This window comes from Rana temporaria, chromosome 1 (genome assembly GCF_905171775.1).
Source record: "Rana temporaria chromosome 1, aRanTem1.1, whole genome shotgun sequence".
Taxonomy (NCBI): Eukaryota; Metazoa; Chordata; class Amphibia; order Anura; family Ranidae; genus Rana; species Rana temporaria.
In genome coordinates, this window is record NC_053489.1 from 76179445 (window position 1) to 76202429 (window position 22985).

Consider the following 22985-nt stretch of genomic DNA (forward strand, 5'->3'; position numbering starts at 1 on the left):
AAAAGAAATTTCAGAGCTGGAACAACTACATAAGGAGTTGGGACAGAGGGAAATACTCTTAAACATTAACATCAAAAGAGAAGAATTAAAGGGACTAATTGAACAGGAAACTCGAATAGCATTAAATCTGGCCAAGAAAGAAAAGTATATATGGGGTAATAAGACTGGAAAATATTTGGCAAATATGGTTAAGAAAAAAAGAATAGCTAATTACATAAAAAAAATACAAACAAATACGGGAGAAATAAAATACAAAACATCAGATATAGTTAAAAGTTTCCTTGAATTCTATGAGAAACTTTACTCAATTAATAGGAAAGGCACTAAGGAGGAGGACATAATAAAAGGAGAACAAATTAAAACATACAGTATTTAAGTAAAGTGAAGTTAAATAAGATTTCAGAGGACAAATATAATTTTCTTGAAGACCCCATAAGAGAGGAGGAAATAAGCAAAGTTATTAGAGAGCTATTAAACGGGAAAAGTCCTGGCCCTGATGGTCTGACCAGCTCATATTATAAAAAATTCTCAGATATACTAACCCCTATACTATGCTCTTATTTTAATGGGATTGGAAAAAAATGGGAGATGAGGAAGGAGGCGCTTGAAGCAATCATATCAGTAATTCCTAAAGAGGACAAGGATGAGTCTTTATGCTCGAGCTATAGACCGATCTCCCTCCTTAACATAGACTTAAAAATATTCTCAAAAATTCTTGCGACTAGGATGGAAAAAGTTATGCAAGATTTGGTACATACAGACCAAGTAGGGTTTATTATGGGTCGGGAAGGAAGGGACAATGGGATTAGAACCCTCCTGGTGATGGAACAGATTAGAAAAAGTGGAGCCCCAGGACTACTCCTATCAATAGATGCCGAAAAGGCTTTTGATAGGGTAGACTGGGGCTTCATGCAACAGACTTTAGACTTAATGGGCTTCGGCCCTAGAATGAGAGGCTGGGTTAGATCTTTATATAATAAACCCACAGCGAGAGTTAAAGTTAATGGGACTCTTTCAGAAGTATTTGAAATGAAAAACGGTACCCGACAGGGATGCCCCTTGTCTCCAATGTTATTTACGTTGGCATTAGAACCTTTGCTAAGAGCCATAAGGCAAAATGTGGATATCAAGGGGTTAATATCAGGGGGTGAAGAACACAAAATCGCTGCATATGCAGATGATATATTATTTTATGTAAAGTACCCCAGGACAACGTTACCCAAACTGATGAAAATAATTGAAGAATATGGCAAAATATCTAATTTCAAGATCAACTCAACTAAATCAGAAATATTGGGTATTAACATTTCAAAGAAAGATAGAAGCGCGTTACAAGAAGAATTTAAGTTTGCTTGTAAAAATGAATTAAAATATTTAGGAATAAAACTAGCAGTCTCCATAGAAAACATATACAAGATAAATTTTACGACTTTGTTAGGTGAGTTAAAAATGGAATTAAATAGAATCGCACAAGGACAATTGTCCTGGAGCGGCAGAATAAACAACTATAAAATGACTATCTTACCGAAGGTACTCTATAAAATGCAGATGCTCCCAATACCAATTTCCCAAGCCTATCTTAAAAAATTAAAATCAATGTTCGTAAAATTTATCTGGAGAGGGAAAAAAACATGCATTAAATTTAGTACACTGATTAAGGACAAATCACAAGGAGGGTTAGGGGCACCGGATTTAAGTAAATATCATTGCGCAATAGTAATTTCACATCTTATAGATTGGGTGAAAAATAACCCAGAAAAAAGATGGGTACAACTAGAGATTACGATGAGTAAATCAACATTAGGAAAATTAATTTGGGTTCCGGCACAGTATAGGGGAAATAGTGCAGAATTTCATTACATCACGAGATATGCTTTAAAACTTTGGGATCAAACGCATAAAAAAAATAAATGGGATTTTAATTCTCCCTTAATTCCTTTAACGGACACAAGATATTTTCCACCGGGGGTTATTACAAGAAAATATAAAATTAAAAGATATCATGAAGTATAATAGGTTATTAACAATGCAGGAATTAAAAAATAAAAAGGAAATAATATATATTAAGGAATGGCGGTACACACAACTTAAACATTTTTTCAATAGTCTTCCCCAACCGCTAAGAGCAGGGACAAACCTTCTCCCTCTTGAAAAATTATGTGAAGGAAAAATTGAGAAGGGAATGATCTCCAAGATAGATCAGATATTAAATAATACAAGAACACAGAATACTTTACCATTCATCGAGAGATGGGAGGAGGAATTGGGGTCTCGACTGAATGAGCTCGAGACTAACCAAATAATAACTAGGGTCCATGAAACCTCAATAAATAACGACACCAGAGAACTAAACTACAAGTGTTTGGTTAGATGGTACATGACGCCTGATAAATTATATAAGTTCTCAGGCTCTGCCTCACAGCAATGTTGGAGGGACTGTGGCGAAGTGGGCACCATGGCCCATGTTTGGTGGACATGCCCCAAAATAAAAACATATTGGAGGGAGATCAGAAAAAAAATTAAAGAGATTACAAATAATGCAGTCCCGAATGATCCTTGGGTTTGCGTTTGGCATGGAGCCCGAACTCCAACAAAACAATACCTGAAGACGCTGACCCCGTAGCTTTTAAATGCGGCAAAACATCAAATAGCGCGGAATTGGCGGAAAAAAGAGAGCCCTTCATTAAGAGGGTGGTGTTGCAAGGTAGAAGAAATTTATAATTTAGAATCCGTAAGATTTAGGGACGAAGAGAAATGGGAAGAGTCCATGGAAAGGTGGGATAAATGGAAAAAGTTTAAATATACTATGAGTTTTATAGATACCATGGGTATTCAATATTAAATTTGGATGATCAGAAGAGAGGCAGGATTTTGAGTAGCATGTAGCTGGGAAAGGTTTGCATTGGGGGCGACTGGTGGGAGTGAGCCCGACCGGTCTCTCCCTAGTAGTCCGGCGAGAGCTAGGGCGCAACGGATAGGATGAAGAGAGGGGAGGGACTATGTAATAATGGCATCTAAAAGGTACTGAAATATGAGAAAAAGGAATAAGAAACTGGCAGGGGGGATTGGGGGAGGGGGGGGGAGGGGAAGGGGATGAAAGTGTAATTTTTTTTTTCTTTTTTCCACTCAGATATGGAGTGTCTCGCTGTTTTTACGTAAATGAATATAAAAAATATTAGTCTAAAAAAATAAAATAAATAAATAAATAAATAAATAAATAAAAAAGGAAAAGAAAAAATTAAAAACCTAATTAAAACGAAAGCGAACCACTTATGATGCGATACCATAGAGGAGATGATATAGGCAAGTGAAGTATGGGCCAGGAGCGCGGTCCTTTCCTCGCCCAAATAGATCCTTATTATCCTTGGTGGAGTCTGAAGTGGAGAAAAAAAAAAAAAAGAAGATAAACATCCCTGATTGTGGATAAGTGATGGTGTTAGTGTGGCAGCCCACTACACTTCACTCCCCTGGTACTTTTTCTTTCTCTGGATGGTGGGCTGGACTCTGCTCTTGTACAGGCGGCTGATATCATGGAAAAGCTCAGTCTCTGATCACTTGTGCCTAATATAAACCAGAAATGCTGAGAAAGTCTTGGAGACAGACAGAGAGCAAGAAAGGACTTAATCCATCCTTCTCCCCGTGTGCCTGAAATCTGTGTGCAGAAAGAGAATTCCACATAAGACAGAGCAAACCTCACTGGGAAGCCACAATGACTCTCAATGTGACCATGCGGTGCAGTAGCAGCACAGTGGTGCAGAGCCAGCAGCGATGGAGTATCGCCGCCGATGGGAAGAATATTCACGTGCAGAAGAATCCCAATGTGAACCTTAATCGCAACCACACCATCCATCACTCAGTGAGGCCAGAGGACTACTACAGGTGCAGCTGGTCCTCAGATTCTTCAGATTCCGTCATCTCCTCAGAATCTGGGAATACCTACTATCGCGTTGTTCTTATTGGCGAGCATGGTGTTGGAAAGTCTACACTGGCCAGTATATTTGCAGGAGTGCCTGATTCTCTGGACAGTGAAATGCTAGGTGAGAACACATATGAGAGGACCCTGATGGTGGATGGAGAGAGTGCCACACTTATACTTATTGACATGTGGGAAAATAAGAGTCAAGATAACTGGATGTACGATCATTGTATGCAAGTGGGAGATGCTTATTTAATAGTATATTTCATCACAGACAGAGCAAACTTTGAGAAGGCCTCTGAGTTACGTATACAGCTATGTCGGGCATGACAGACAGAGGACATTCCGATTATACTGGTTGGAAACAAAAGTGACTTGGTTCGATGCAGAGAAGTTTCTATATCAGAGGGAAGAGCTTGTGCCGTAGTATTCGACTGCAAATTCATTGAGACTTCTGCAGCTGTTCAGCACAATGTGAAGGAACTGTTTGAGGGCATTGTCAGGCAAGTGTGTCTGAGGAGGGACAGCAAAGAGAAAAACGAGAAGAGGCTGGCCTTACAGAAGAGGCAGGAGAGCATCCCAAAGAAAGCCAGAAGGTTCTGGGGAAAAATTGTGGCCAAGAAAAAACAAAAACATGGCTTTTAAACTTAAGTCCAAGTCTTGCCATGATCTCTCTGTACTATGAATTCACTGGACTGGCCAATATTTACAAAATATGTTCTCTTGATAGACGTCATTTGGCTATTTTGGGGACAGTAAGCAATCTATATTAGATTGGATAATGACACAAATTACTTGTGTTTTCCACAGCCATAATGAAAATGTTTCAGTTTATTAGGTAAACTTGAATATTATTGACTGTTATTATTTATATGCCAAAAACAAAACTGGCCTTGCTTGCCAAATTTGTATTTCTAGCTTGTTCCACTCTATTTGACTATTTTTTAAGATAATTTGCTTACTCTTTAAAAACTTTCATGCAGTCATTCATTATAATGTACAAACATTTTTTTTCATTATGCTTAGAGCAATACTCCAATGTTTCATATATTTTAAAGGGGTTTTCCACTTTAAGGGCTATCCAAAACTGAAATCACAGTTCTTAGGGCTGCTTCTTGGTGATTCTAGTGACAACATTTCCCTGCTAGTTTTCCTGGTTTTGCTTCACTTGACCGAAAAAAAAAAAAAAAAAAAAAGACAATAAAGAAGAAACAGCACACTAATGAGTCATCATTATGCTCTCTCCTTTAGCCATAATTTTCAATGTTGGCATATGTATTGACCCTCATTCTCCTGAGTCTGAGTATTGCTATTTTGAAAAAATTGAGGTTTTGTAGCTCATTGGTAGTGCAAAACCGTGAGTTTACTCCACGTCAGAAGTACTTTTCAGGGGTTTTTCTGGCAACTTTTTTTTAAAAGAAAGCAAAAAGTTCACAAATAAAAGTTTTCCTACACAGGGGTTCTCACCATCAATAAGAAAAGACGGCTTAGGCCTCATGCCTAGGTCCTCCAGCCCATCTAACGCGCTTCCCAGTGCTTGTGCACAAAACACTGTACCTCTGTCAGCTTGGCTTCTTACACTGCAGCTCCCAGCTGCAATATCTCTCAAAGGCTCTTGCCTCTGTCTGTCCTGACCTGGACAGTATGGTGCAAACATGCACCTTTCACTGCTCCCTTCACACAATGACCCACTTTGGACCTTCATATTAAACAGTGGCAAGGGCTTGCCCTGCCACACTATGAAATGTACTATAGGTATTATCATTATCAGCTGTTCTGGTGCTTGTGCCATTTGTTTTTAAGAAATTTCATTCAATAATTGATCATTTTGAAAAATCTGCCTGGTGATGAAAATTTGTATGTAGGCTGCATAATGTTAATTTGGAGACATCTTTTTACTTGCTCATTTTGTAACACATAAAGGGGATTCTTTAAACTATAATCTAAAAAATATCCCATAAATGGAAAAAAAACTACGGTAAAAAAATACATGGGTTTGAAGGGATTATATGTCGCCTATAGTGCTGCGTTATTAAATTTTTGGGGGGTAATACCTAACATGGAATTTTAACTGCAGATTTCACATTAATAAATATGTCTTCTCAGAATTAAAAGACGTAATCATATTCAAAAGCTAAATGAATGCAATTATATGACTGTCAAGGGACACCAAAGCTTAACCTAGAAATGATTTATAGTTAATATGGATCAAAAATGTGATACATTAAAAAATAAGCATTTCAGGAATGAGTGAGGAAGAAAATGAATATGGAAATAATTAAACAGATACTTATTTTTGGAACTCATTTTCCAGTTAAGCAACACTGTTGGATGCCTTCAGCCCCCAAATTTAATCAGAGATTGTCTTTCCAATTGCACATCCAGTGCAGTTTGGCCTGCATGAATTTTAGGTTTTAATAAATCCTTATAGTAACACATTTATTTAGGACGTGTGCCTTAATAAAAATGCCCTATCAGCTCTGCATTATTACATAAATTAATTCTTCATGTCATAAGATACAGGGAATGTGTTATTTAAAAACAAATGCATCTTTTATTAACAAGAAGCATAGAGCTTCAGTAAAAGCAGGGAGACTAGGCTAAGAGGAGCATTGTAAAGAAGTACTCCAGGGAAAAAATATTTTTTCCCATGCAGTGGGGCTGTGACTGCACTAGCATGGTTTAACTGCTCGTTTTGTCCAGGGGCGCACATAAAGGCTATACTTACCTGATCCTTCGATTCTATGGGAAATAGCGACCCCCCTCGTCCAACAGTGGACTTTTCCTGCCTTCCCCATGTCCAGAGCAGGTCTATGGGCATGATGACATCAGGAACAGACAATGCACAAGACCAATAGAGTGTGGGGGGGCAACAGTGGAGGATCATCAGATTAGGTAAGTATATCTCCTAGATAAAAATTAGCAGTTAACTCATGCAGGGTGGGCACAGCCTTCTTTAAAGTTCTTCTTTAAAGCAGCAGAAGCATTTCCTTAATTTCCTTTCCACTGGAGGTTACTTACTGGCACTGTAACTTTCTGGCAGCCTTAAAAGGTGTGAGACAGCAACACCAAATTTGTGTGACACAACTTGTATAATACAGCCAGTAGTATGAAAGTAAAACTGTGCCCAGCTATTGACTTTCAAGCAGTAAATAAGCATTAAAACCCCTCACTGTAGCTACAGGCATTGTAGAGCAGTTGATCCCCAAAGTTTATGACAGAAAGCACTTTCAATTTAATTTTGGCTGCCCAACTCATCCCTCGTTCATTCCAGGAGTGAGTTTGTAGCCTGTCAGCATTCTATTCTCACAAAACAGTTGCACATGAAGAGGATAGACACGAGAATGATGAAACATATTTTGAAAGATTTCACAGCTTCTTGTGTGAAGCTTGAGAATGAATTGCTCCACACTGTCTGCAGATGTCAGTAAAGGCTTATTTGCTGAAAACAATAGATTTTTTTTGCTTAACTAACACAGATTTTATTGGGTTTTTAGGCAAAAGTATAAAGAAAGGTAAAGATGTTGGGAAAAAACTGTATGGGAGGTACCTCAAGACGAGGTCAGAACATTACATAAAATGTGCATCACATTAAGTGTATACAATACAACCCAAACACTGTACAATAGCTGAAAATAATGTCCCATTACAGTCATGCAGTGTATTCCCAAACATGGTTTGGAAACATCTGCAGACATTCCCTTACATAGGGTCACTTGTACGTCCCACAAGCAGAAGTTATAACATGAAAATTAGAAGGTGTGAGGGGAACAAAGCTAAAAAAAGGAAAGCAAGAAAAAAAGGAAAAGAAAGGCCAAGGGAAAGAGAGGGGACAAAGAGAATGGGAAGAATTAGGAAGGGGTGAGTGAAATGGATGGAACCCCCGGCTGGGGGTTTATTGCACATATCTCAATATGTAGAAATTACTCTAAGGGAAAGTCAGAGATGGGATTAAAATTTAGATGAGCTAGATAGCTTAACCTCTTGACAACCGATGACGTCCCTGGGATGGTGATATCTGAATGATGCCTGCAGCTACAGGCATCATTCAGATATCACTGTCTTCAGCCGCCGATTCTCTGCACAAAAAGAATGATCAAAGCGGCAGTTCCGCCACTTGATCGTTCTTATAGGCAGCAGGAGGGGACGGCCCCCGTCCCGCCGCCATCCGGTGCTTCTCCGGGCTCTCCCATGCCATCGGGGGCCTGGAGAGCGAATCGGTCGTTGCTGCCTGGAAAGCATAGAGATGACTGGTGACCAGATGACTGTCGGAGGCCCGGGGTGCGACGTTATTATCACGCCCGGTACCCGGAAGTAAACAAAGCCACAATTGCGGCTGTCGGCATGTGATCAGTGATTTTTTTCACCGATTTCATGCTTATAAGCCTGGAGGAGAGATGTGGGGTCTTATTGAGCCCACATCTCTCCATAAAGAAGACCTGTCACACTGATTCCTATTACAAGGGATGTTTACATTCCTTGCAATAGGAATAAAAGTGATCAAAAAAAAAAAGAAAAAAAAAGTGTAAAAATAAAAAAAAATAAGTAAAATAAAAATAAAATACATTATTTTTTTTTTAAACGCCCCTGTCCCCTTTATCTTGCGCGCAGAAGCGAACACGCATGCAAGGCCCGCCCATATATGTAAACGACGTTCAAACCCCACATGTGAGGTATGGTCGCGTGCGTTAGAGCGTGTGCAACAATTCTAGCCCTAGCCCTACTCTGTAACTCGAAAATAGTAACCTGTAAAAAATGTTAAGTGTCGCCTATGGAGATTTTTAAGTACTGAAGTTTGGCACCATTCCATGAGTGTGCGCAATTTTAAAGCGTGACATGTTAGGTATCTATTTACTCAGCGTAACATCATCTTTCACATCAGACCGTTTTCATCAGCCAAACCGATCGTGTGTACGCGGCATAAGTTTCTTTACCTTTTGTTATATGTACTAAGATTACATGTTGATACTATACGATTTTACGAAATTGTGCATACAATCTTCTTTATATGTGTTTTCTACTAATAAATATTTATAGCTTTTTACATTAATTACCTGTACCGCCAAAAGTCCACTTTATTAGTCCAAATGTATTCCCTAGGGTGTCTGTTAAAAAATATATATAATGTTTGGGGGTTCTGATTAATTTTCTAGCAAAAAAAATGAGATTTTTACATAAGGGAGAGAAGTGCCAAAATTGGCCCGGTTGTAAAGTGGTTAATCAAACAGACCATATATTCATAAATTTCAAGTGACATTTTTGGAGGCTGTCTGTATGCTCCTACATTTTCATATGGTTACATTCTACTACCCATTCCTTGATATCACAAAGAGAGGACACTCTTCAGTGTCTGAGGGTCTGCAGATAGAAAGAATTGAAGCAGTCCTTTTTTAAACCTCCTGGCGGTATTCCCGAGCATGACTCGGGGTGGATTTTTTGTACCAAAATCGGTAACCCAGAGTCGCTCGGGGTAGCTATGCAGAGCCTGCAGCGCGCGCTGGCTTACCTTGTTCCTGGATCCAGCGATGCCACCGCGCTGTGTGAGCGAGCGGGACCTCGCTCGATTCACACAGTGTCCTCCTGTGCCGCCGATCTCCGTTCCCTGCAACGTTACGACGCACGGGGGCGGAGATTGGCGCCAAATTCACAAAGGTAAACAAACACTATACATACAGTATACTGTAATCTTATAGATTACAGTACTGTATGTAAAAAATACACACACCCCTTGTCCCTAGTGGTCTTCCCAGTGCCCTACATGTTCTTTTATATAATAAAAAGGGTTCTTTCTCCCTGCGAACTGTATATTGTCCATAGCAACCAAAAGTGTCCCTTTATGTCAAAAATGGTTTTAGATCAGCTAGAAAACAGCGATAATAAATTATAATCACTTGCATAATTGTGCGATAGCGATTTGTGGGGAAATTCGTCATAAAAAAAAAATAATGACAGCGACAATTCTGCAACTGAGCAAATTTCAGTGATTTTGAGTTGATTACATTATTGAATAATTTTTATTAGAATTATATTATTATTTGTTATAATTATTTATAATTATTTATTATATTATAATTTATCATTTTGTTTTTAAAAAAATGTCATACCCGGGATGCCTATTAGACTCTGGTTTGGTCAGATTTAAGTGAGTTATTCCTAAGAATTACAGGCCTACAGTATAAAACGCCAAATTTTCTTTCAAATAATGGTACCGCTTTCAGCATCTTTTTTCTGAAAGAATCATACCGCCAGGGAGGTTAATCTTTGTGATTGATCCAGGTATAATAGATAGAAGGGCAACTTCGGGGGTCTCTGGCCAAGTCGTCCCTGTAATCAAGCGACATTGCCGGCATATACATTTTGAGAAGGGCCTAATACACAAGCTGGGACCACCATTCAAGGAGTATCACCTTCATCCGCACACCTCTAACATCAGTCTGGGACTGATAGTTCCATTTTTATGTAGGTATTATTTTATGTAGAGAGGTGGGACTTCTGTACTAACTAGTTAGAAGTTTCCAATTTTTTTCTTGAGTTTGGCTATCAATACTCAATTTAAAGGCCGAAAAAAATTATTTGTCCCAATGACACTTTAAGATGGAATGCTCCAGTTCTCCCTCCCAGTTTCTGATATAGAAGGAAGGGATGAATATGTGGATAATTAGAACTGTTGAGGCACAGAAATTGGAATGGCATCAGGTTCTATATAATTGTCTGGAGTTTGAGATGAGAATGAAATTGCTTAAAGCGGAGTTCCATCCAAAAGTGTAACTTCCGCTTTTACTGCTTGCCGACCAGCCGCCGCAGTTATACGGCGGCAGGTCGGCTCTGCTGGGTGAGAGCACATAGCTATAGGTCACCTCGCGGAGCAGCCAATAGGGGCACGCACGCGCGCCCCCCACTTGCCCCTGATGCCGACGCGCGTGCCTGGTGGTCGCGATCACCGCCGGACACCCGCGATCGCTCCTTACAAAGCGAGAACCGGGAGCTGTGTGTGTAAACACAGCTCTTGGTCCTGTCAGGGGGTAGGGAAATGACCTATCGTCTGTTCATACAATGTAACTATAACTTTTGCGCAAACCAATCAATAAACGCTTATTGCGATTTTTTTTAACGAAAAATATGTAGACGAATATGTAGAGGTGATCAAATACCACCAAAAGAAAGCTCTATTTGTGGGAAAAAGAGAACGCCAATTTTGTTTGGGAGCCACGTTGCACGACTACGCAATTGTGAGTTAAAGCGACGCAGTGCCGAATCGCAAAAAGTGGCCTGGTCTTTGACCAGCAATATGGTCCGGGGGTTAAGTGGTTAAAGACACCTCACCCTCTGACATGCCACATTTGGCATGTCATTTTTTTGGGGGGGTGGGTACCTAGTTTTGATGTACCCAGATCCCACTTCCGCTCATGCCACCTAGGACGACTCTTCCTCTCCTCCACCCTCCCTGCAATCTTCTGGGACACGTCACAGATCCCAGAAGATTGCCTGGCCATTCAGGACGCGCAGAGCGACTAGCACATGTGCAGCACACACTCGTCTGTAAAGCTGTTACAGCTGGATGCACACACTTGCAATGCCGGCACCGCAGAGAGGAGAGGGAGAGAAGCGAGGCTTTGGGCAGCCGCATCGCCTGACCGTGGGACAGGTGAGTGTGTGTTTATTAAAAGTCAGCAGCTACACTTTTTGTAGCTGCTGACTTCTAATAAACAGAAAAAAAAAAGTGGAAATCTGCTTTAAAGAGGACTTTTAGGCCTATTGCCCTTTCATTTATTTTATATTCCCCTGCTTACCTCCAGGTGATATCTGCACAGTTTGGATACTCACCCAGCTCCCCAATTACAGGAAAGTAAGTAAGATTTTTTTCGCCATCTGTTTTCCATTGCAGAGATTTCCCTTCACTTCCTGTCCCATAGCCAAAAAGGAAGTGAGAGGAAATCCCTGAAAATTAAGAGAATCCCTTAGGGACCCCAGGTCACCAGAACTAGTATTTCCATTGGAAGATTTCCCCCTATTATTTTACTGGGGACAACCCAAAATGTGGGATTTTCTGTTACTTTTACTTTCAATGATAATGGTAAACCAGACAATAGATATGTGCAAAATTTGTATGTTTTCGTTTCATTCATTTTTTGTTTTGATTTTTCTTTTTCGGGTCATTCATTATGATCGAAATTCATTATTTCGAATGAATTTGTTACTTCAGAAAAATGTGAATTCATTATGTTCCATTTGTTTAAATGTGGAATTTGTAAATTCGAAAATCCATAAATTGGTAAATTCAAAAATTCTGAAATTCAGAAATTTGAAAATCCAAAATAATAACTAACTAATATTAACTAACGATTAAATTATAGGTATTGGAATTTCCTTTCAAATTTGGCTGTTTCTGAACGCAACGTTTTTATTATTATTTTTATTATTAATTTGCTACATTCAATTAGTTTGGATGCAGCATTCCTTGATTCGGATAATTTATAACTTCGGATAAATTTGAATTCTTTACATTCATTAATTAATTTTGCTCATTCGAATATTTCCAAATATGAAAAAACTAATTGCACATGTCTACTAGACGAATTAAGAGAGAGTGAATCTCCTTAACGGGGCTACAGAGAGCAATAAAAACTAACAGGTGTTCTAATCCCTCTCCACTTTATCCAAAACAAAAAAAAAGTTTTGCCTTTAGTTATACTTTAATGTTCTGAAGTGCATATGTGCTTACAGTGAACATGCTAACATGAGGAGGCAGCAGAATGAGCAGAGGATTTACCTCACCAATCTGCTACCGCCATTTACTGTACATACTGGGTGACCATGAACAATGTCTATAGCTGCTGCTTCTTCATTGCAGTTGTAGGATCTAACTGTGGTGTATGGCAGAGGTGCCTGGGTTACAAAATGAAGAGCCAAGTATGACAAAAGCTTTGCAATGAAAAGCAACCTAATTTTCAGCTGCTTACCATAAATGTATTTTTAAGCCCTGGAAACACATTCTGAAAGTTTAATTCCGTTTCAAATATTTTATTGAATTTTATAATTATAAACAAAATTCCATTAACAGAGCATGTACAATAATATAATAGAAATAGATATTCCATTAACAGAACATGTACAATAGTATAAAAGAAAAAGGCGTAATTTTTCGGGAAAGTAACTCTTATAAATGTAAATGAAAATAGATAACCTAGCGGATTGTAGGATAAGATTATGTAACATGAAATGTCATAATCATAGCTTCATGGCAGCTATTTGATGACAAGTAATTGAGAAATTAAGTTAATTGAAATAATATAATATAATTATGTCATCTATGAAGAGAATAGAATAGAATTAACCTATAAAGAGATATAAAGTTAATGTATTGTAGAAGAGCTGGGGGAATAAATGAGGCTAAACCGGAGATGGGAGGAGGAGTAGACGTGTGAGGTGTGCACTCTCAAAAACACAGGCCATGTATAGCGCATAGTAAGGCAGAGCAGAGCAAGCAAGATGGCTGTGTGAGTGTGAGGAGACGAGCCGGCTAAACGTCCGACACTTACAGCTCACCGCTTACCGCTCGTTAATGGCCGCAAATTGGTCGCACAGCATTTACAGACCCACCAGCAGATTCACTAGTCTAAGCCCGCCCTGGTCAGTGGGATGGCAACACGCAGACGAGCCGCACTCCAGCCTGCAGGAGGCGGGAGCAGGAGCCCGGCTGATGGGATAAGAACATACCTGACATCGTCAGGGATGGAGAGCAGCTCTGAGATCTGGACCCGCAATGGGGGGATCCAGCTGAGAGCAGGTCAAGGTACATCATTCTCAAGCCCCAGCACGAGCAGGCAGGGACGGAGCCCCCCCGGAGGGGGGCGTGGAAACCTGACATCAGGTGGTGGAGAGCTGATTGTCAGAGCAAAAAGACCTGAAGTCATCAAAATGTTTGGAGGAATGGAGGGGTAGTGGGGATAGGAGAAGTAAAGAAAGCTCCTTAGATCTAGGAGAAAGCCCACATATCCCACGTGACCCAGAGGAGGATTTAACAGCAGAAGGGGGAAGCCTGGTGACATATAGTGGTGGGGAGACGCAAGGACTGCAGCAGCGGACCCCAAAAGAAACTGCATCCCCTGCTAACCCTTCAATAGCCTCCATAGCCTCAATGGATATAGACCCAGAGCAGGATTCGGTGAAGGGAGGGACCCCTAGAGAATGAAATAATGGCGGAGGAAATCCTAGAGAAGGGAAGAACAGCAAATATAAAAAAAAACAAACAGATATAGTTGGGCCAAATGCTGAAGGAAGCGTTATGTCAGGTCTGGAAGAGGCAAGGAGGATAACTGACACGGAAATAGCAGAGATAAATTGTGAAGATCGGGACATTAGAGACCTAATAAAAGAGCTTTTAAAAACACTGCCTTCAAAAACTGACATAAAACTGATATCCACAGTAGAGAGATCCTGTAAGCAAGCAGCTGAGGATCTGAGGGAAGAGGTCACAGCGGTGGGAAATAGAGTGGAAACACTGGAGAACAATCAAGAGGCAATAATACACGCAGTAACAAACACGCAAGATACTATTAAACACCAGGAAGAACTAATGAATACATATAGAGATCAGTTAGATGATTACGAAAACAGCGACTGCCGCCAAAACATAAAGATATGTGACCTACCTGAGAGATATCACGGCGAGGAACTGCTAGTATCAGTACAAAATTTATTTCAGCAGATTATGGGGCAGGAGGAATCTGAACTTGTGGAAATAGACAGAGTGCACCGTGTCACTTCCCCACCTAGCCAAAACAAGGATAGGCCAAGGGATGTGATATGCAGATTACATAAGTACTATGTGAAAGAATCTATAATGCGGACAGTACGAGATATGTCAGGGATTGAGTTTGAAGGAAACCAAATTGCCTTAATCCCTGATTTAACGCGGCCTACATTAAGGCAATGCAGAATGGTGCGTCCACTGCTGGAAAATATGCGGAGGTTATATGTTAGATATCGATGGGGGTTCCCATCCTGCCTAATAGCCACTCGTGATGGAAAAACGACAATACTACGAAAAAAGGATGATTTAAAGTTGTTTCTAAATATTTTAAACCTTCCTCCAATGGACTTTCCCGACTGGAGAACATTTAACGTGAGCCCCCCATTACAACATTTGGAGCCATGGTCCCAAGCACAGGAGAGAAATCGACAGAGGATTTAATTTGGAGGGCATAGATTTGGGGAATATGCATAGTGCCAACAACGGGTGGGGGAAGAACGGGAGGGATCTCCCCTTTTGGATAAAAACTGTCTTTTTTTTCTCCCCCCTTTTTCGTTTCTTTGGTTTTTTTTCTGTGTATTGGCTGTGGGGTGGGTGGGGCGGGGTTTAGGGAAGGAAAAAGGAAATTTATACGGAAGGGCCTCCCCAGGGGTATAAAAATATTACTAGTTTAGGGAAACTCCCATCTCTCTTTAGGATTAGGAAGGTCCGGATAAGGGACTGTCTGAGCTGCAGAATGCAGCCAGGTGGGAGGGTTCGGCAGGGTCAGTTAGTACCCACACGGGCTCACTCACCTAGTAGATGGTACACTATAATAGTTACAGTGATATGTTGTATGATGTGTTATGTTGTAGTAGATCCTGAATTTTTTTTTTTACCAGGCCTCCCAGAGGAGGAGGAAACAGGGAGAAATATTAAAAGGGGAGGAAAGCAAGAATGCCTATAATGATTAAAGGAACAGGGGATGGCTAATTTTGTAAAAATTATAACATACAATGTAAGGGGTTTGAGTTCACCAAATAAGAGTGGGCGCTATGGTAGGAACTGAATCATTATGCAGCAGATGCCGTGCTCATGCAGGAGACGCACTTTATGCTAAATAAGATACCTAAACTGCCACTGGTCCTGTTTAACCTATGGTTTTTTAATGCTGTATCACCAGTGGCAAAGTCCAGAGGAGTAACCATAGCCTTGAGGAAGGGGTGCCCTTTAATCCCCACAGCAATACAAACAGACCCAGAGGGACGGTACATCTTTATCAAGGGTATGCTTCATGGTTGTTGCTACACGTTAGTTTCATAGAGAAAACTTTGAAAAGATTGGACGTGTTTAAGGAGGGATTTGTAATAGTAGGAGGGGACTTTAACATTCTCTTGGACCTCAAATTAGACACAACAGCAGGAAAACCAGCATTGTCATTTAGAGCTCTTAGACATGTAAAAAAAACGTTTCAGTCTCTCCATATGGTTAAAAGCTGGAGGGCACTGAATGCGGAGACAAGGGATTACAGTTACTATTCCAAAACACATAGGGGTAGATCCACGTACAACGGCCCATTATTGCGCTGGGCGTAGCGTATCTAAGATACACTACGCCGCCGTAACTTATCTTTTTTTTTCGAATCCTCAACGAATTCGCGCCGTAAGTTACGGCGGCGTAGTGTATCTTTGGCGGCGTAAGGGCGCGGAATTCAAAACGATGTGATGGGGGCGTGTTTTATGCAAATACGTCGTGACCCGACGTAAACGTTTTTTTTAACTGCGCATTCGCCATTCGTGGGGGTATCCCAGTGCGCATGCTCGAAATAAAACCGGAACAAGCCAATGCTTACGACGGTGACGTCATTCTACGCAAATACCTATTCGCGAACGACTTACGCAAACAATGTAAAAAATTCAAAATGCTAGGCGGGAACGGCGGCCATACTTAACATTGAGTACACCACCATATAGCAGTGGTAACTTTTCCCCTGGAAAAAGCCTAACGCAAACGACGTAAAAAAATGCGCCGGGCGGACATACGTTCGTGGATCGCCGTAACTAGCGGATTTCGACGGAAACGCCACCTAGCGGCCGCCGAAAAATTGCAGCTTAGATCCGACGGCGTACTAAGACGTACGCCTGTCGGATCTAGTCGAGATGCCGTCGTATCTTGTTTTGTGGATACAAAACAAAGATACGACGCGGGAAATTAAAAATTACGCTGGCGTATCAATAGATAATTTGGTAATAGGTAATAGGTAATTTCTTTGTGGATCTGCCCCATAAAGTGTACTCAAGGTTGGATTTATTCCTGGTGGATCAGTACTACCTTGAGAATGTGAAAACAGTCCGGGTAGAACAAATAACAATATCTGACCATGCCCCAGTGATGCTGACATTCCTGCCAGTGAAGGTAGGCTAACATGAAAGAACCCATTTATTAAAAATAAATAAAAGGATGGAGATTGACGATCTATTAGGGGAAATACAAGAGTGGGAGGGTAAACGTAAAAGGGGCTTCGATCCGGAGGTAGATAGATGGTTGGGAGCACTGGCGTAACAACCGGGGGGGCAGCCGGTGCGTCTGCCCCGGGCGCTAAGCTGAGGGGGGGCGACGTCGCCCCCCCGGTTATTATACCGGGATGCTGGGCGGATTCCCGCGCTGTCAGCCCGGGCGCCGCTATGTTGCTAGCAGCCGCTACCGTCCGTCACTCTGAAGCCGTACGCGCTCGTGTCCTCCCTCTCTCCTCTTCCCTCCCTCACAGACTGTAACGGTAAACTTTACCGTCCTTGGTGGACATGGCTGGCGTGGCCGCTCGGCCCTCCCTGCTGTCGGTGACTCGGCGAGCGGGCGGCCTCCTCCTGGCAGCTCCGGACTGTGAGGTCACAGTCCGGAGCCGCCAGGAGGAGGCCGCCCGCTCGCCGAGTCACCGACAGCGCCGAGCGGCCACCCCAGCCATGTCCACCAAGGACGGTAAAGTTTACCGTTTGGGTGCTGATGCTAAAATAAGCTGTGGGAGCTGGGCTGATGCAGCGAGACAGGGGGACGAGCAGGCAGAAGGGACATCCACAGGGATGCAAGGATGCCTTCTCTCACAGACAGGACAGAAGTAACAGCAACTTGAAAAGGAGCGGGCGATTAAATGTGAGTGTGTGTTCTCCACCGGCACCTCAAATCCTGAAAGCCTTTCAGCACTGTCACTTTGTTCCGACACTTTTGCCGAAGTTCAGTGACTGTACTAGGCTGCAATTTTCCTGCTTTATCACCAGCCAGTATAAAAGCAAATCTTGTTTTTTTATTTTTTTATTACAAAGCTAAAGGCATTAATTACCAGTACCGTAAATGCATGCATTAGATCATAGATGACTGATCTAATGCATGCATTTACTGTACTGGTAATTAATGCATTTAGCTTTGTAATAAAAAAAATAAAAAAACAAGATTTGCTTTTATACTGGCTGGTGATAAAGCAGGGCAATTGCAGCCTAGTACACTTTACAACCAGACATAAATTACTTATTTGCCATAAGATTTGTTAAGGCAAGCTCAGAGTAACTCAGTGCCTTCTGTATTGGCTCCTGCATAGCATGAGTGGGGGGGATGCAAAAACCATTCTATGCATTGCAGAGAAATCCGAGCCATGGCTCCACTGCCTGCACATTTTTTTCTTGATTACTGTAGCTGTGAAGTGTCCCCTCAGCCCGGGCTGTCGGGGGAAGCCCCTCGGTCCATCCTATATGACAGCTCTCGGTGTCTCCCCCTCCTACTCAGCTTGTAGGCAGCAAGAATAAAGATGGCGGCCCGGCAGCTGATGGCTGGAACCAAACTTGGGGGGAGACAGAGGAGCCCGGCCTGCTGCCCCTCCCTCGGCACTGCCAGGCCGCTGGTGTAGACGGGCCGCACTGTAGTCATGGCAACCACGCCGGCTGGCCCCGCATTTCCCTGTGTCAGTGCTAATCATATGTATTTGTGCCGGCCGGGTCCTCACTGCTTCCATCATAAGCGGGTCGGAGGATTCCTGTAGCCGGGGGTGCAGCGGGCAGTGGGATTCCCGTACACGGGGGATTCCTGGAAGTGTTATTATTGGTAATCCTCTTAGAGGGCCAGAGTGGATGTTTATATAAGGGGGGGGGGGCGAAAAAAAAATTCTGCCCCGGGCGCCCATAACTCTGGTTACGCCACTGGTTGGGAGTTTTGAGGGATAAGCTTTCCACCTGTTTGGATAGGAGAGTTAAGGACAAACATAGATTCTTTGCACATTGTTTTTTATGAACATGGAAACAAATGCGGTAAATTACTGGCTAGACAGTTAAAAAAAAAAGCAAGAACTGTCCCATGTACAGGAAATACGAGTTAATAACAATCAGATAATGGATACGAAATCTATAGCTAGGGAATTTAAACAATTTTACACAAGTTTATACAACATCCATCCAAGAGAGAGAGAAACAAGTAGAAGATATAAAAGATTACATAAAAAATTCAGCATTACCATCTCTCCCCTTGGGCGTGGTTAAAAAAACTGGAGGAATATATTACTATAGGGGAAATAAAAAAAGCAATAGGGGAACTACCAAATGGAAAAAGCCCAGGACCAGATGGTTTAACAAATGCATACTATAAAACATTTATGTACATCTTGATAACACCATTATGTAACTACTTTAAAATAACCCCCCAACCCCCGAAGCATTATTAGCATATGTGACGGCAATACCAAAACCCAGGAAGGATCCACAATACTGCGCAAACTACAGGCCTATTTCCCTCCTCAATATGGACATCAAATTATTATCAAAGATAATAGCAAGGAGACTGCAGGATAAGGTAGTACAACTGATCCATTTGGATCAGACGGGCTTCGTGATGGGGCCGGGAGACTAAGGACAACACCATTCGAGCTATTCACTTATTACATTAGATGCAGAATGGGCCTAATAAAGAACCAAGAGTAGCCCTGATGATGGACGCCGAAAAAAGGCATTCGACAGGGTGAACTGGATATACATGATGGAAGTTATGAAGGGAATAGGCATGGGGGAGCAGATGATGGGTTGGATAGCAGCACTATATGCAGATCCGAAAGCCAAGTTCAAGGTAAACGGAACTCTGTCGAGTAGTTTAGATGTAGGTAATGGCACCCGACAAGGATGTCCTCTATTACCAATACTGTTCGCCTTGACCTTGGAACCACTCTTATGTAGAGTAAGGGCAAACAGAAGAATTACAGGAGTGGAAATAGGCCCTAGAGAACATAAAGTGTCAGCATACACGGACGATTTATTATTTTACCTAGCAAAACCACAGGAATCAATATTAGCATTGATGCAGGAAGTAGAGAGGTACAGGAAACTATTTAACTTTAAAATAAATATAGGGAAATCCATAATACTGCCCAGCCACATACCCCCACCTTTAATTAAATATCTACGAGAAACCTATCCTTTCATCTGGAAAAGAGACTCATTGTATTACTTAGGAGTACATATAGGAGTAAGAGCTGTGAAAATGTGGAACAGACTCCCTCCAGAGGTGGTTCTGGCCAGCTCAGTAGATTGCTTTAAGAAAGGCCTGGATACTTTCCTAAATGTACATAATATAACTGAGTACTAAGATTTGTAGGTAAAGTTGATCCAGGGAAAATCCGATTGCCTCTCGGGGGATCAGGAAGGATTTTTTCCCCGGCTGTAGCAAATTGGATCATGCTCTGCTGTTTTTTTTGCCTTCCTCTGGATCAACTGTGGGTATGGAGTTGGGTGTATGGGATTGTACTATGTTTTTTATTTTGTTTGTTTATTTATTTGTGGTTAAACTGGATGGACTTTTTTCAACCTGACTAACTATGTAACTATTAAACTATGTAACTATATAACTATATAACAGCAGATGCTAAATTGATGTATGAACTTAATTACAAAGCATTAGTCACAGAAGTAATAGAGGACTTACAGAGATGGAGGGGCTGCACATTAACCTGGTTTGGCAGGATGAGCACTTCAAAGATAAATGTACTACCAAGACTCAGGCCGCGTACACACCATCGGTCCAAACCGATTAAAACGGACCGAAGTTCAGTTTCATCGGTCCAAACCGTCCGTGTGTACGCCCCATCGGTCCTTCGGACAAAAGTTAGAGAACTTGCTTTAAAATCGACCCGATGGACCGCTGACCGATGGTTAGTACACAAAAGCATTGGTTCAAAACCCGAGCATGCTCAGAATCAAGTTGACGCATGCTTGGAAGCATTGAACTTCGTTTTTTTCAGCACGTTGTGTGTTTTACGTCACCGCGCTCTGACCCAATTGGTTTTTGGAACGATGGTGTGTACGCACATCAGACCATCAGTCTGCTTCAGCGGTGAACCGATGAAAATGGTCCGTCGGACCATTCTCATCGGATGGATCGACCGTGTGTACGCGGCCTCATATATATTCTAAATACAGTACCCATGGCATTACCTCAAATGTTTTTTTTAAAAATGCGTTCACCTCCTTTGTCTGGAAGGAGGGGAATGCCAGAATAGCATATAACATCTAAAAACAGAAGAGAGGGGGGAATGGGACTCCCAGACATAGCACTCTATTACAAAGCAATGGCACTAGTCCGTATCACGAACTGGTGTCATGACGCCTCCAATAGAGCATGGGTCTTGATGGAGGGAAGTCTGGCTGGCAGAAACCTAGCTGGGGCACCACGGATACCAACCAAGGCTAGGGGGCTGTCAAAATGGACATCACAATTGACATTGAATACATTAGCAGTATGGGACAGAATAAATAAAACCGGTAATTACCGGTAATTACGCACCTAGAACGTCCCCTTTGGCCCCATTGGGGGGGCATCCATGGTTCCCCCCTGGGGAGGAGAGGGGAGCGTTGGGCCCATGAGAATCGGATGGGAACACAATGTGCGCAAGGTATGCCCCAAGAGGCTATTTAAGGAAACACGGTGATGGCAGGATGGAGATATAATCAAATAAATAACTTTTTTAATAAACTAGAACCTCAGATAGGGACATTGGACTCTCTGACTACATTTGAGGCTATATGTGTGAGGAGAGCAGAGCCACAGCACATGTTGTCTCGGATGTATAAACTGATTCTTAGTGGACAAAAAAACACGACCCCATACTTTATTAAGGAATGGGAAAAATAATTGGGACATATATTTACACCTGCACAAAAAAATTGATTTGTAGAAATTACACATTCATCTACCCAAGATATGTCATACAAATCCATGACCAGATGGTACCGAACGCCAATGCGATTAGTACAGATATACGCGACAGCAAATGGTCAATGCTGGAGGGGATGCAAAGAGAGAGGCACCTTACTTCATATTTGGTGGTCTTGCCCAAAGATAAGAGGATTCTGGGACGAGGTGATGCCGTGGATCAAGAAAATAGCTAATATACCTATGCATCCAACACCTATACATATCTTGTTTCACAGAACCACCGGCCTCGTAAAAGTATATAAAAAAAAGTGTAACACCACTCTTACTAAACGCAGCCAAGAAATGAATACTTAAGTATTGGAAACAAGAAACATCCCCTACCCTTAAAGAATGGAAGAGGGAAGTAGAGGTAATAATGGAAGCAGAAAGGTGGGCATATAAAATATGAGATCAACAGGGGAAATTTAGAGAAATATGGAAAGGCTGGAGACATTATGCCTCAGAAATAGAAAGAGTCTAAGGGAAAAGGAGAGGGAGAAAAAAAGGAAACAGAATAACAACAAGATTGAGGTGTAAACAACAAATACCCCTTAATCCTCCAAAGATAGACTGTAGGTTAGATAGTAAAGAGAGGATAAACTACAACAGTATTGAGATGGTGTATATGAGTATGTGATAATAATTGTGGGGGGCAGAGTCTCACCCTCCGGCACCTCACCCCTTTTTCCCCCGTACGCAAGACCCCCTAATTTTTCAATATATAACATTTTTCCTTTTTTTTTTATAGGTAGGGGTAGGGAGGGAAGGCTCACCTCGTAACATACACGTAAGAAAGGAGAGGGAAATGTATATACGCAAAGCAGCATGTGTAGTATAACAAATAGACCGATAGGGCCAAGTACACTATGGCCCGGATTCACAGACAGCGGCACATATTTATGCCGGCGTAGCGTATCTATTTTAGGCTACGCCAGCGTAGCGCAGAGCGCCAAGCACAGTATTCACAAAGCACTCGCCCCCAAATCTACGCTGGGTTTCCTCGGCGTAAGCCAGCGTAGGTGGAAGTGGGCGTGATCCATGCTAATGAGGCGTGACCCCATGTAAATGATGTACTGAGCGTCATAAAGATACGAATAACGTACGGCGCATGCGCCG

At 41.8% G+C, this 22985-nt stretch overlaps 1 protein-coding gene and 1 pseudogene across 1 annotated transcript in view; one reads left to right on the forward strand and one right to left on the reverse strand.

Moving 5' to 3' along the window:
• ESM1 (endothelial cell specific molecule 1) overlaps window positions 1-22985 on the reverse strand; it is a 54933-nt gene that overhangs the window by 15592 nt on the left and 16356 nt on the right. The window lies entirely within an intron of this gene.
• Window positions 3538-4916, forward strand: LOC120928263 (annotated as a pseudogene).